This window comes from Mercenaria mercenaria, chromosome 2 (genome assembly GCF_021730395.1).
Source record: "Mercenaria mercenaria strain notata chromosome 2, MADL_Memer_1, whole genome shotgun sequence".
NCBI classification, from domain to species: Eukaryota; Metazoa; Mollusca; class Bivalvia; order Venerida; family Veneridae; genus Mercenaria; species Mercenaria mercenaria.
This window is the reverse complement of record NC_069362.1, coordinates 60128282-60142405: the sequence shown is the minus strand read 5'-3', so window position 1 is coordinate 60142405 and position 14124 is coordinate 60128282. Positions and strand designations below refer to the sequence as shown.

Below are 14124 nucleotides of genomic sequence, written 5' to 3'. Positions count from 1 at the left end.
TTGTATCTATTTGGAGTGCGAAAAAGTTCTAAGTGACATTTTGATTAAAATTTCTTTTCTGTCAGACATTTCTTTAAAAATTCTACCAGATTTAAAAAAAATTAAAATTGTTTTCAATCAGATTTAAAAATATTACAACAGCTGCCAGAATTATAAAGCAACAGGAATGTTTTTTTCCTTCTCCTGTAAAATTTCATGAAATGCACTTAGCACTTTGTCGCATTCACCCCTCGACATGCTATATAACAATCTTCTAATGTTCTAATGTTTTATGACTCTAGGTCAAATCATTTTCAGATACATTGGACACAAACATGTATGCCTTTAATGCATATATTAGGCACAAATGTATAAACAACAATTTTTATATTCTCCCCTCAACTTCATAGCACTGGTAATAATAATATATATTTAAGAAAGACTAAACAAGGAATATTTTTAAACTAGAATGTGTCTGTAGGACACAGGGTGTGACCCCCCCCCCCCCCCCCACACACACACACCGCCCCCCCCCCCCCATTGAACTGGTACATTTGTCACAAATAAGGAGAAATAATTCAAATGTTTGCAGTCTTATGGGGTATAGCCTGAACAAACATTTTATGAAAAGGATTCATGATTCTAGGCCATATACTTTTTGAGCTATGAGCATTACAAACAAAAAATCCACTATTTTGGCTATTTCTAGAACCATAACTTTGTAATAAATGCTAAGATTCTCAGGAAGAATGCCAAGTGTGCAATGACACATCAAGATAAAGATCCAAGCAAGGTTTCATAAATTTACATCAAATACTTTTTGAGCTAGACACATAATTAGGTGAAAATGTGCATTTTTTACTATTTCAGGGGCCATAACTTTAAAAATAGGGGGTGGAGCCAGCCAAAAAATAAGAGGTGTGCAAGTTTATATCATGATAAAGACTTATGCAAGTTTTCAATCATTTATATTAAATACTTTTGAACTAGGTGCATCACAAGGTGAAAATGTGCATTTTTGACTATTTCAGGGGCCATAACTCTGAAAATAGGGTGCGGACCAAAATGAAAAATAGAAGGTGCGTAAGTTCATATCATGATTAAGACTCATGCAAGGCTTCATGAATCTATATCAAATACTTTTTGAGCTAGGCGCGTCACAAGGTGAAAATGTGCATTTTTGACTAGTTCAGGGGCCAAAACTCAGAAAATAGGGAGAGGAGCCGGACGAAAAATAGGAGGTGCACAAGTTCTTATCATGATAAAGACTCATGCAAGGTTTCATCAATTTATGTCAAATACTTTTTGAGCTAGGCGCGTCACAAGGTGAAAATGTGCATTTTTGACTATTTCAGGGGCCATTACTCAGAAAACAGGGGACGGGAGATAAAAAATAGGAGGTGCGCAAGTTCATATCATGATAAAGATTCATGCAAGGTTTCATCAATTTATATCAATTACTTTTTGAGTTAGGCGTGTCACAAGGTGAAAACGAGCATTTTTGACTATTTCAGGGGCCAAAACTCAGAAAATAGGGGGCGGAGCCAGACAAAAAATAGGAGGTGCGCAAGTTCATATCATGATAAAGACTCATGCAAGGTTTCATCAATTTATATCAAATACTTTTTAAGCTAGGCGCGTCACGAACTTCGGACGGATGGACGGATGCACGCACGCACGCACGCACGGACGGACGGACGGACGCGACCAAATCTATATGCCCCCACCACTCATGGGGGCACAAAAAAGATGATCGGCGAATTGTAATAAGACAAGTTTATGAGGTTTTCATATCATTTGTGTTATTCTATCATCTATCTAACATTTTTAAAATAGGAAAACTAAACACCACACTTTAACAATTTAAATGGTTCCCCTTTAATTTTTCACAAAGGTTTCGTAGCGGTGCAATTTTGTTTCGTTTATCCTACGACGAATAATTACAGCAGTGGTCTGGAAGACACTTCTCTACCTGGAAGACCTTATTCGATCGGCTAATCACACCCTTATTAATGTGATACGCAGACCGTATTAAGCTTTTTCTGTAAATTGATATATGTTGGTATTTGAACAGGTTTTATTATATTTATTAAACTGACTTTTTTTAGATATAACAATATTCTACTAAATATACTGAACAAAACTTAGCTTTAAAACTATAAACAGCGTCACTAAGGGCAAACGCTTCGTTTGCCATTTCACTCAGCTCTGCACAATCAGCAGAGTGAGAAAAAGACACATTCGTCCAATCAGGTAGAGTGTTGCATAAATCTTTCATTTTGAAAAAATATCTATAATGCGTTATCAACTAGCTGGGTCAGTCCAGGTCACGAATTCGTTCTTAGACGGCATTCGCCGAAAAATGAGCGAGGTCTAAACAAGGATGTTGGACCTTTGCCAACAATCTGGTTTTGTAATCTTCATTGAATTGCAGTCAAGCATTTATTCCATAAAGGAAGTATTAATATATCATACACCTACAAACTGGTTTAAACTTGTTAAAATTTTGGCAGTGTTTGGATATTCATACAGAGTAACACAGGTGAGTTTATAAATAATACCTGTTATATTAATACACTTTGATAATGTAGCAGTTTACCACAATACAATCGATACTGTTTATTTTCCAATTCAGGTAACTAATAATTACTTTAAAAATTGGCATACACACGTAGAATTATATGCTTAATAAAAGTTTAAAAGGATTTTAAAACATATTCTGTCACTTGAGATTTCCGCGCATATAGAATCGGGCGAAATCAACACCCGTATATATCTTTTTATATATATGTTTTTGCTTTCATAACCATACTAAATATGAATATTTTTTCCTTAAAAATTGACATAGATTCTACACATGCAAAATTATATTCTTAATAAAAGCTCAAAAGGATTTTTAAAAATATTTATTACTTTAAATTTTATGATTTGATTTCGCTTATTTGATTTGATTTCGCGAAACTGAAACTAGGTAAAGAGATACAAGATATCGCAAGAATACTCAACTTGAGGGATGTTATAAGAAATTACTGAAGATGGTGCTGTTAGTTTGCATGCGACAACCATTAATCGCACTGAGCTTCAGAGGACACCTCAGTCGATTGCCTGTGTTAAGAAAGACACAAGCAGATATTTTCAATAATATGTTTGAATACAGTTGATATATAAACAAGGCAGTCTGAAAGACAGCTAAATCCCCCTCCACTACTACGGATAGTGAAAGGGTAAACCTTTGACCTTTAGCTGTGACCTTGACCTTGAACTGACAAGGCTGACTCATAAACTCTGCACAACGTCTTGATGAGGTGATAATTTGATCCAAGTTTCATGAAAATCCTTCAAGGGGTTTAGGAGATACAGAGCTCAAACCTTTGACCTAGAATTGTGACCTTGACCTTGAGTTGACATGGCTGACTCATGAGTTCTTGATGAGAGGATCATTTGACCCAAGTTTGATGAAAATCCTTCAACGGGTTTACGAGATACAGAGTGGATACAAAATCGAAGGCTCAAACCTTTGACCTTGAGTTGTGACCTTGACCTTGAGCCGTCATGGCTGACTCATGTGTTCTGCACATCGTCTTGATGAGGTGATCATTTGACCCAAGTTTCATGATCATCCTTCAAGGGGCGTAGGAGATACAGAGCGGACACAAAATGGAAGGCTCAAACCTTTGATCTTCAGTTGTGACCTTGACCATGAACCGACATAGCTGACTCATAGGTTTTGCACATCGTCTTGGTAAGGTGATCATTTGACCCAAGTTTCATGATCATCCTTCAAGGGGTTTAGGAGATATAGAGCGGACACAAAATAGAAGGCTCAAACCTTTCACCCTAAGCTGTGACCTTGACCTTAAGCTGGCATAGCTGATCCATGGGTTCTGCACATCGTCTTGGTAAGGTGATTATTTGACCCAAGTTTTATGAAATTCCTTCCAGGGGTTTAGGAGATACAGAGCGAACACAAATTGGAAGGCTCAAACCTTTGACCTTGAGTTGTGACCTTGACCTTGAGCCGACAAAGCTGACTCATAGGTTCTGCACATCGTCTTGATAAGGTGATCATTGACCCAAGTTTCATGAAAATCCTTCAAGGGGTTTAGGAGATACGGAGCGGACACGAAAGTGTTACGAACAGACGGAAAGACGGACGAAAGGACGGACGGAGACCATTCCTATAACCCCCACCATTTATGGCGGGGGATTAATCGGCATAATTTGAGAGAAATACAATAAAATGCAATGGTACATCATCACACAAATACACACAGAATGCCTCCAAATCGCGCGAAATGGCTTGCTCGATTTCAAAATTTTACGGGGGAGCATACCCCCAGAACCCGTAGACCCATGCCATTTTTTTGAATGCCCTATGCCTTTTTTCCATCCTGGATACAACACTATATAAGACACTTACCAGTGCCAGGACTTCTGAATTTTTCGCGACTGTTCCTTTTTTTTTCACTATTTTATGTATTTCAAGAGACTTTTTGTCTTTTTGACTTTTTTCAAAGCCTTTTGAACCTGTTCGCCTCTTTAAACTCATTCTCTGTAAATATCTCTTAAGTTGTCAATACAAAATGAATAGTTAATTATGTTGTTTTTGGCTAACTGGCACCTGTAGCTAGAGGAGATCATCAATAAAAATCATGATTTTCATACATGATGACCCGGGTTCGAATCTGCGTATCGCCTATCTTGAGAGCGGGAGCTGTAGTTCAAACTTCTAATCTTAAAATTTTGAGCATGCACATGCGCACCGGAAGGTGATGATGCCATAATAATTATGCGACAGTATGATAGTGTTAACGCAACAGTACGAAGGTGATAACGCGACAGTACGATGATGAAAACGCGATAGTACGACGATGATAACGCGATAGTACGATGATGATTACGCGAAAGCACGATACTGCGATAACGAAAACACGACAGTGCAATGGGTAAAACCGACAGTATATCGCATTATCATCATCGTACTATCGTATTATCGCGTTTTCGTTATCGTAGTATCGCGTATTTAACATCGTGTTGTCGCGCTTTCGTTATCGTAGTTTCATTATTTCGCGTTTTCATCATCGTACTATAGAGTATCGCGTTTCAGATGAACACATTCAAAGGCGATGACCCTCACGGAATTCCGTATAAATGCGATCTACTGATTAATGTGTGCTTTGAATCTTCGTAGATGTAGCTGCACACCCCTCTCATATTTAGCCGCTCCAATAAGGCAGGTGTGGATTTTGAGTCATGAATACGATCAATGGGCTAGCCGTTTGCATCCTGATGTGATAAAAAGGATGCCCTAAATGTGTTGCACCATCTCTGATGAGCACTGACCTATTGACAATATTATGCCTGTCGTTACTTATATGAAATAATGTTGAAAAACGGGATTAAACTGAAAATAATACAAAGAAAACTAGCAATCAGTTTAATTGCGACATATACCTCTCACAGACTGAGAAACGAAAACGGACAAATAAATTTTGAAAAACAGACATTTATATTTATTTTTTTGTTTTTTTATCTAACAGTTTGTAAGGTCACCGAAGTAAAAGAATATGAAAGAAAAAACTATTTTTCGAAAACACTGATAGGATATATTCACAGTTACAGTATTGTGTTCACTGGCTGATTTTTACATTGATTAAAATTCAAGGATGTGTCAAGGACATTGCCTGTTTTTCGGCGAACGCCGTCTAAGAACGAATTCGTTACCTATGCCACGTGACTTCAGTTTGCAAATCAAACTACTTGATAACGCATTATAGATAATTTATCAAAATGGAAGATTTATGCAACACTCTGCCTGATTGGACGAGTGTCAATTTCTTTCACTCTGTTGATTGTGCTACGTTGAGTGAAATGTAGACAAAGCGTTTATCCTAAACTACGCTGTTCACAGTTTTAAAGCTAACTTTGGCTCAGTATATTTAGCAAGAATATTGATATATCTCAAAATGATAAGTAAGTTTAATAAATATGATAAAAACCTGTTCAAATACCAACATATATCAAATTAAAGAGAGAGCTGAATACGGTCTGCGTATCACATGAATAAGGGTGTGATAAGAGGCTTTTATGTAGAGAAGTGTTTTTTAAAAGATTTTCCTTGTTACAATTGTCGTCTGTATATGAAAAGGTTTCTTGCTTTTGTGACTTATTCAGATTGCATATTAAAATGAGTACTTGTTTGCTTTGATATATTTGTTATAAATTATTTAACTGATTTATTATATATGAATATTTTTCTTTAGTATGGTATGCAAATATTGAACTCAGTTGAAATCTGTTTTATTATGTATATGCTATATAATGACTGAATCTCATTACACGGAAATGAAGCTACGCTGCATACAGTTTATCTATGTGATATGACTACGGTCAAACTTTGCTTATGAAATAGAAATATTGAAATAATTACAATTGTATGTTTTGCTTGACCTTCACTTTTTTATAGGTGTGACGTCATTGTCCAAAGATTCATGAATAACGAATATGCATTTGTTAAATCGGGATCAGTTGGCCTATTTTAGAAATAAATAAAAATAATAAATAAAAAAATCCTTTAACTCCCTGGGGCCGAAATGCGACTATAGGCGTTATATTTTCTACCCCTGTAGCGTCGATATGCGACTATACGCGCGTTATCAGGACTCCCCAGGATGGCGATTGACGAGTATAGTCGCGGCACCGAGATCATGATGATTGCGATAAGTACTTGTTGATTTTTGATAATCTTGACAAAAGCAAAATTTCTTTGCATACTGGCTATTATTTCTTTGATGTAATAATTACTAGTTGTGCTAATAATTAGTTCCCTTGTTAAAATAAATGTCTGTAACTATGCGGTAATGTAAATGAAATAAAAAGACGATCTCCGCTGTGTTTCGTTCATACTGTATTTCAAAAGAGTAAAATAACGTCGTCGGCCAGAGATCTTTCTTAAAATGATGAAAATATTTATTTATTATCATGCTGATTCTGAAATATCAGTTCCGTCGGATGATGATTCGGACGATGCGATTCCATTATCAGATAATATATGGTCGGAAAATGTTAAGTTTTAGAAGGCTGAAATATTGGTACACTTACATTACATACGATACAAATGGATAAAAAATAACACAACAAAGCATGTTTCATAAAATACAAAAAAGTATATGTAAATAAACGCATGTTTGTAACTTTAATATTTATTCAAAGATGGATGTAAATATTACAACTTAACTGTCTCAGCGCGTGACACACAACATTTGTGTACATGTTTAGAAATAGATTATACATCAAAATAAACCACTGATATTAACACAAAAACAGGTGTAAATTTATGTAATGCTGATGTAAATATTCAGTGTTAATGATGCATTTCTATTTATGGGAATTTAATGTTCAAATATCTATTAAACGCAGTAGGTGTGTTAAAATTATGAATATTTCGAAGTGAAAATTTCAATGTATATTTCAGTTTACACCCAAGTTAATCATGATTTCAGTTTACACCCAAGTTAATCCCTGCATGATTTCAACTGACTGAGTCTGTATGCGAGTGTGATTATGATAAGGTTAGATAATGTTCTTCGACGTCAGGTGGTAATTCTTATCCCGCCGCAGCAGGTATGTTACGATATCGGCCTCAGGGAGTTAATTGATTTTTTCTCATGTATTCTAATCAAACTTGATTTGTAGCATCTTTATTAGGCCCGCAGCCAACTTTGTTCAGCTGGGACATTTGACCCCTTTTAGGGGCTGCTAGAGCTAAAACTAGAAATGCCTTTATACAGCGTCTCATGAACAGCTTGGTGGATCTTTGTCATACTTGGTCTGGAGCATCATTATAAGGTCCTCTTCCAAATTTATTTATATAGGAACTTGGGCCTTATTAGGGACCACTATAGCTAAAAGTAGATATGCCTTTCTTCGCATTAACCACTAAAATGTAATGGATTTTTATCAAACTCGATGTGTAACAATATCGTAAGGTCTCCTGCTATTTTGTTACAAATGGGGATAGGGACCAATTTAGCTAAAATATAAACACGTTTAAACACCTCTTCTCATGAACCGCTTCATGAATCTTCATCAAACTACTGCTGTAATTATTCGTCTAAGGATAAACGAAACAAAATTGCAACCCTACGAAACCTTTGCGAAAAATTAAAAGAGAACCATTTAAATTGTTAAAGTGCGATGTTTAGTTTTGCAATTTGAAAAATGTTAGATGAAAGATGAATGTTAGATGAAAAATTCATAAATTTTTTCCTTACTACAATTCGCCGACCATCATTTTTAAAGATATTTCTTGTTAATTTTGTTATCGTTTAAAAGTGCAATATCATGTAATTGCGAATATTTATACCATGACGATAAATTGCGCAAAAAGCTAATTTATTAGCTGCACATTTGTATGAAATCAAAATTATGTCAGCAAAGAATAATAATACCGTAAACGTAACTTATTTGCTCATCGAAAATCATTTAATGATTAATGTTTGTGGTACAATATTAGTTTTACACAATTGTTAATGTTAGTTCTGTTTACTTAAGGTTTCTTTGGAAATGAACATGTAAAGTTAACTAAACAAACTACAAAAGTATTTTCATTAACAGTAAAATATTCTGATGTAAAAATGAAATATTAAAATATCAAAATAGAAATCAAGGCTAAGCTATTTTAGAAAAAGAAAAGCAAAGAAAAATAAAACAGCAGGCCTGAATGAAACAAAATTCAAACTTGAAAAGCAGACTGAAAATTAAGAGTTGACTGCCAAAAAGCCCCGCTAAATTCAGTTTGATAAAACGATGCGGCTGCACAAAGTTTTCAGTAAAAGCGTAGAAACAATCTGACATAAAGAATTGAGGCTTAGCAAACACTAATGAAAATCTTAATTTTGAACATACAGGTAACAAGAGAAAAACGTCACGGGTGAATTCCTGCAGAAGCTGTAAAACCGCCCTCTGGCTATTTCAGTGTGTGTTAACATTTTATTAGCTTTAATAGAGATTTTCAGCTTACTTCGACGCGGACTGCGGACCACGGACTACGGACTTACTATAGGGGTTTTCTCAAACTGTATATGAGGAAGTTATGCATAACTGAACAGTTGCATATTTAGCATCCGGTTCTAATGCCGTAATACTGTTTTCATTTAAAATATCTGAGAAAAGACAGCTATAAGATTTATCAATATCCGTTTTATTGTATATGAATTACCAATATATTTTCTTAACAGTGTGGGGGCATTTTTAAAATTGTTCACCCTTATACTTTTTTATATCGCTTTTTGGTTAATGTATATATTCAAATCTTTCGACTACCGTATTTATGAACAAGATCTGTATCGCAAACTTCTTTTTTATTTGAAGTGCTGCAACTTACTTATATGCTTGCTGTCAATTTTGTGAGGTTCTAGCTAGTATTCTCTTGAAGTGAAACGGCTGTTGATTCAACGATCAACATACCCTATAAACCAGAATTTGAACCAATGACCTTCTGGTGAGGAGAAAGACACTCTTCCCCTGCGCCGCAAGAGGTTCACTGACCCTTACAGTAGGGGATCACACAACATTTTTGGTATCAAAAATGTATATAGTGTATATGGAGCATGAGCTTTCGTATTATAGCACGCGCGACGCTGAAATGCTATTGTACGACGCATAGTTTTGAATATGCACGGTACGATGCGTGACATTGTAATGCATCGCGGTAAAAATATGCCGCGCGTGGTATTATATATTCTTAACCATTTAAAACCCTACAAATTCAAATTTATACGATACTGAATTCATTCAGTATTCCCGGTCACCCTACACTGATATTCATGATGGCTACATAATGAATTTTTAAACCAATATAGACCTTGAGTTTTCATGAGTTTAAATCTTTGTTAAAGTTCCCTGAAGACAAGTATCTACACATACCCCTTTTTTGCATGTGTTCGACTAAAAAGGCTTTGTAAATAATGATAAAAGGCTAGTCTCGACTTCAAAGCTTGTTGTATCAAATGACCACACAGAATTGCTCAAATGGCGTCATAGGAGTTGACTTATTCAAAAATATAATCTCGTTGACAATTCTATGTATTTACTGGCCATAAAACATTTGGAATATGATCGGAATTTTGACCCTTGACGCTTCACAGGCCCTTTCTTCACAAAACAATTTTCGGTCTCAGCTGGGTTTTATATTGAAATGATGGCAGCTAGTTTTAAAAATTAAATTCCAGTTGAGACTGACAATCCATACTGAATAGTCACTTGAAAATAGTCATGAATTTAAATCTTAAATTTTAACATGCAATATTGATATCAATAACAATGTTTCATTATCAAACTCAACTGAGACCCGAAATGTTTTGAAAACAGAAGCCCGGGAATTCAGTCTTGGCGTGATCTCAGTAATCAAGATCGAGCCTGTCTTGATCATTTTTCAAAATCTGATATCAGATTATGTTAATATGAAGTGGATATTCTTTTCTTTAATTTTCAAACATGCTGATACATAACTAATTCAGGATGTTGCCGCTAAATTATGGTAATATATCGGATCTCGTTTCGACAGGGATCAAAGATGCATGTATGAGAACTTCCCGTATGTTTTGACAAAGTGTGACACTAAATCATTTAAGATATTTCATTAAACTTCTCATGATTTTATGTAACATTCTACAGTTATCAAAATAAATGAAAAACAATGACTTTTTCAGTACAGAAGTCTACGAGAACACAGTATTTATACTATGCAACACAAATTAAACGGACGTTTGTTTTATTCAAAATGTATCAATTTTTTTCGCAATAATATTTTGTACTGCCGTTTTTCTTATGTTGTTGCTAGGAAATACAAGTCAAGGAACCGTATGGACGAACACAAATTAAACCCAAACTGTTGTTTTTTATAGGAATCGCCGTTATCTTCAAATCCATGTTTCAAGTTGACTTTTTTAATGCATGAACATATTAAGGTGAAGTATTATCGTTGCACTGGGGATTCGAAGTCGTTAGCGTCGCGCAGAAAAATGTCTCAATATCAAAACAAAATGTTAAAGCATACGGATATTTGAAGAACATGCTAAAGGCAAGTAAAATGCGACAGAGTACCGGTATTAAGCTGAATCTAGAGGCATCCTACATGTAGACATTTATGTGCCGACTCGTTTAAATGTGACATGAACTAAAAATAATAGAGTATGACATCTGAAAATTGCGATTACATGTGTTAGATGTAGCCTGTTCACTATCCATATATTTTCAAACGTATGTATTGTATTAGCAGATAATTATATTACAATACACTAATTTCTACAATGAAGGCAAAAGTAACTACACATATAGGTAAAAGAAACATATATACCATAAGTATCTTTTTTCTTGCGAACCTTTAAATATTTTGAGAAAACCCCTACTGTAAGTACGCATCCGCTGTCCGCAGTCCGCGTCGAAGTAAGTTGAAAATCTCTAATAGAAGATAACTAGCATACAGTAAATTGAGGTGATATCTCTTATAAGCATAAATAACTTTACAGGAAAATAAGCATTTAGAGGTCTTGTTATTATTATCATCATTGTTATTGTTATTATTATCATTATTATTAATGTTGTTGTTGTTGTTGTTTTTGAACAGATTCTATATACGAAAGTAAGAATAAATGGGGGAATAACCCCATTTTCAAAACAAAAGAATAACCCCATTTTCATAACAGGAGAAATTCTCCCGCAGGTGAACTCTCCCGCTGGAGTTCGCCAGTATCACATGTGGGAGGAAACCTCCAGTGGGAGATTTTCAAAACGCTTATTTTCAGGTTTAATATAAAAACAACACGACAGTAAAGACTAAGAAATACGTACCAGCGATAAATAATAAATTTCAAAATGTTTGTTAAAACCCAGTGGGGAATTTCTCCCGCAATTCTTGAAGTGGGAGAAAACCTCCGGTTGGACCTCCCATGGGATAGCGAAAACCCCGCCTGAGAAAAAAATACTCCCATGGGAGGACCAACTTTGAAGCCGTCCCAAGAGTTCGTTGTTTGAGATATGTGAAAGGAAATGGCCAATTATTTCTCTATGAGACACGAACTATTGTTAGCTGTCAAAAGATCACATAAAAGTCAAAGATAAAAGGTAGCTGAGTTTGCGAAAATTCCGGATTTGCAAACTAAATCCGGAGACTGTTCTATCAAGTTTCCCGTTTGGAAGTAGGGAAAAACCCATAGATTGTTTCCCGAAAAGGAAGTTTCCCCTACTTTCAAACGGGAAACTTGATACTAATTATAGTAACTTGCCTACCGTTCGGGAATCAAAATCACCCGTTTTTTTTTAATTCTTCATTTCAAAAGGTTTTGTGTAAAAGACTATACATGATATCATAAAATAAATTACACCATTGTGAACCTGACGTATTTTTTTAAGTTTCTACCATTCATTTCTTTTAACTGTACTAATAAAATTTTATTCAACTTTTTGGATTTCCGTGGCAATTTAAATGTACATTTTTCATTTTTTTTTCTCTTCTGTGTTGCTTTCCTACCTCCTTTAAGGGACTTTGTTCAGTTTTGTTTACATCAGCTCTTAATGTAATATGAGAACACTTCAGTAAATGTACTTGCCCGCAAATTTACATGCGATTTGATGCAAAATATTTATCTCAGTTTCTCGATCGGGAAGTAGAATTTTCATTAGTCCATTTCACGAAATACATGCGCACGCGCTAACTGATTACTGTTAATCAGGAAATTAACGTACTTGATTAAACGATAACTTAAAGACAAAAACTGGGGGCTTGAAGATAGGTAGATATATTACAGCGTGTTGAGTTTGTGACAGTTTTCTTCATTTTTTGATCGAACTACGTTGAGTATAACATTGAAATAGTCTGTATAGCTGAACGCTTTACTTAAACGTCATACGATAAGTAATTGTAAAAGTAAAAACTGTTGACAGCTGACCAACCGCTGTGTCTGTAGTTTATTGACAATTTTAAGGTAAAGAAGGCATAATTACGGTAATGAGTGGGAATTTCAAAAACAAGTTGCATCCTTGATAACTTGTTAAATTAATAGCAAAAACTGATCTTCACCCGATGTACAATTATTGAAAAGGTCTAATGCACATTTTTTACGCAAATGGCATCGAAAAATCACGTTTTAACCTAAATAGTTGAGACGTTGCTGTTTTTACGGCGATTAATTTAGTTTCGGGCTCCCATTTCATTCAAAAAATTTTTGGTTTTTTTCATTTAATATAACAGATGTAATTTTCAAACATGTACTCCGACTATTCGCCGAAGGAATTCTTACTTTATGCAAAATTCATGCCAAAGTCTTTCTACGAAATTATTATTTTCGTGCGGAATGACTAAGTAATGTGTAAAAAACCATTCCATAGATTAAATAAAACAAGAGGGCCAAGATGGCCCTAGGTCGCTCACCTGAGAAACACATCATAATACACCATAACAGTGTAAACATAGACCTAGTGATTGCATGGAAAAAAATATTCTGACTAAGTATCATTAAAATTGGAGCAAACACAAGTATTTTTTTATTTGACCTAGTGACCTAGTTTTTAACCCCAGACGACCCATATTCTAACTTGACCTAGATTTTATCAAGGCAATCATTTTGACCAAATGTCATGAGGATCAATTGAAAAATACAGCCTCTATCACATACACAAGGTTTTCCTTTGATTTGACCTAGTGACCTAGTTTTTGAAACAGATGACCCATATTCAAACTTGACCTAGATTTCATCAAGGCAATCATTCTGACCAAATTTCATGAAGATGAATTGAAAAATACAGCCTCTATTGCATACACAAGGTTTTTCTTTGATTTGACCTAGGGACCTAGTTTTTGACCTAGTTTTTGACCACAGATGACCAATAACCAAACTCAATCTAGATTTTATCAAGGCAACATTTCTGACCAAATTTCATAAAGATCAATTGAAAAATACAGCCTCTATCGCATACACAAGGTTTTTCTTTGATTTGACCTAGTGACCTGATTTTTCACCAAGATGACCTATATTCAAATTTGACCAAGACTTTATCAAGGCAATCATTCTGACTGAATTTCATGAAGATCAATTGAAAAATATAGCCTCTATCGCATACACAAGGTTTTTCTTTGATTTGACC

General features: G+C 35.0%; 1 protein-coding gene across 1 annotated transcript in view; it reads left to right on the top strand.

Moving 5' to 3' along the window:
* The first annotated feature begins 2370 nt into the window (after positions 1–2370).
* The window catches only part of LOC123564052 (E3 ubiquitin-protein ligase TRIM71-like), a 31263-nt gene continuing 19509 nt past the window's right edge, over positions 2371–14124 (top strand). Inside the window, exon 1 of the mRNA XM_045357316.2 lies at positions 2371–2521. The gene's annotated coding sequence lies outside the window, so the exon portion shown is untranslated. The remainder of the gene's footprint in view (positions 2522–14124) is intronic.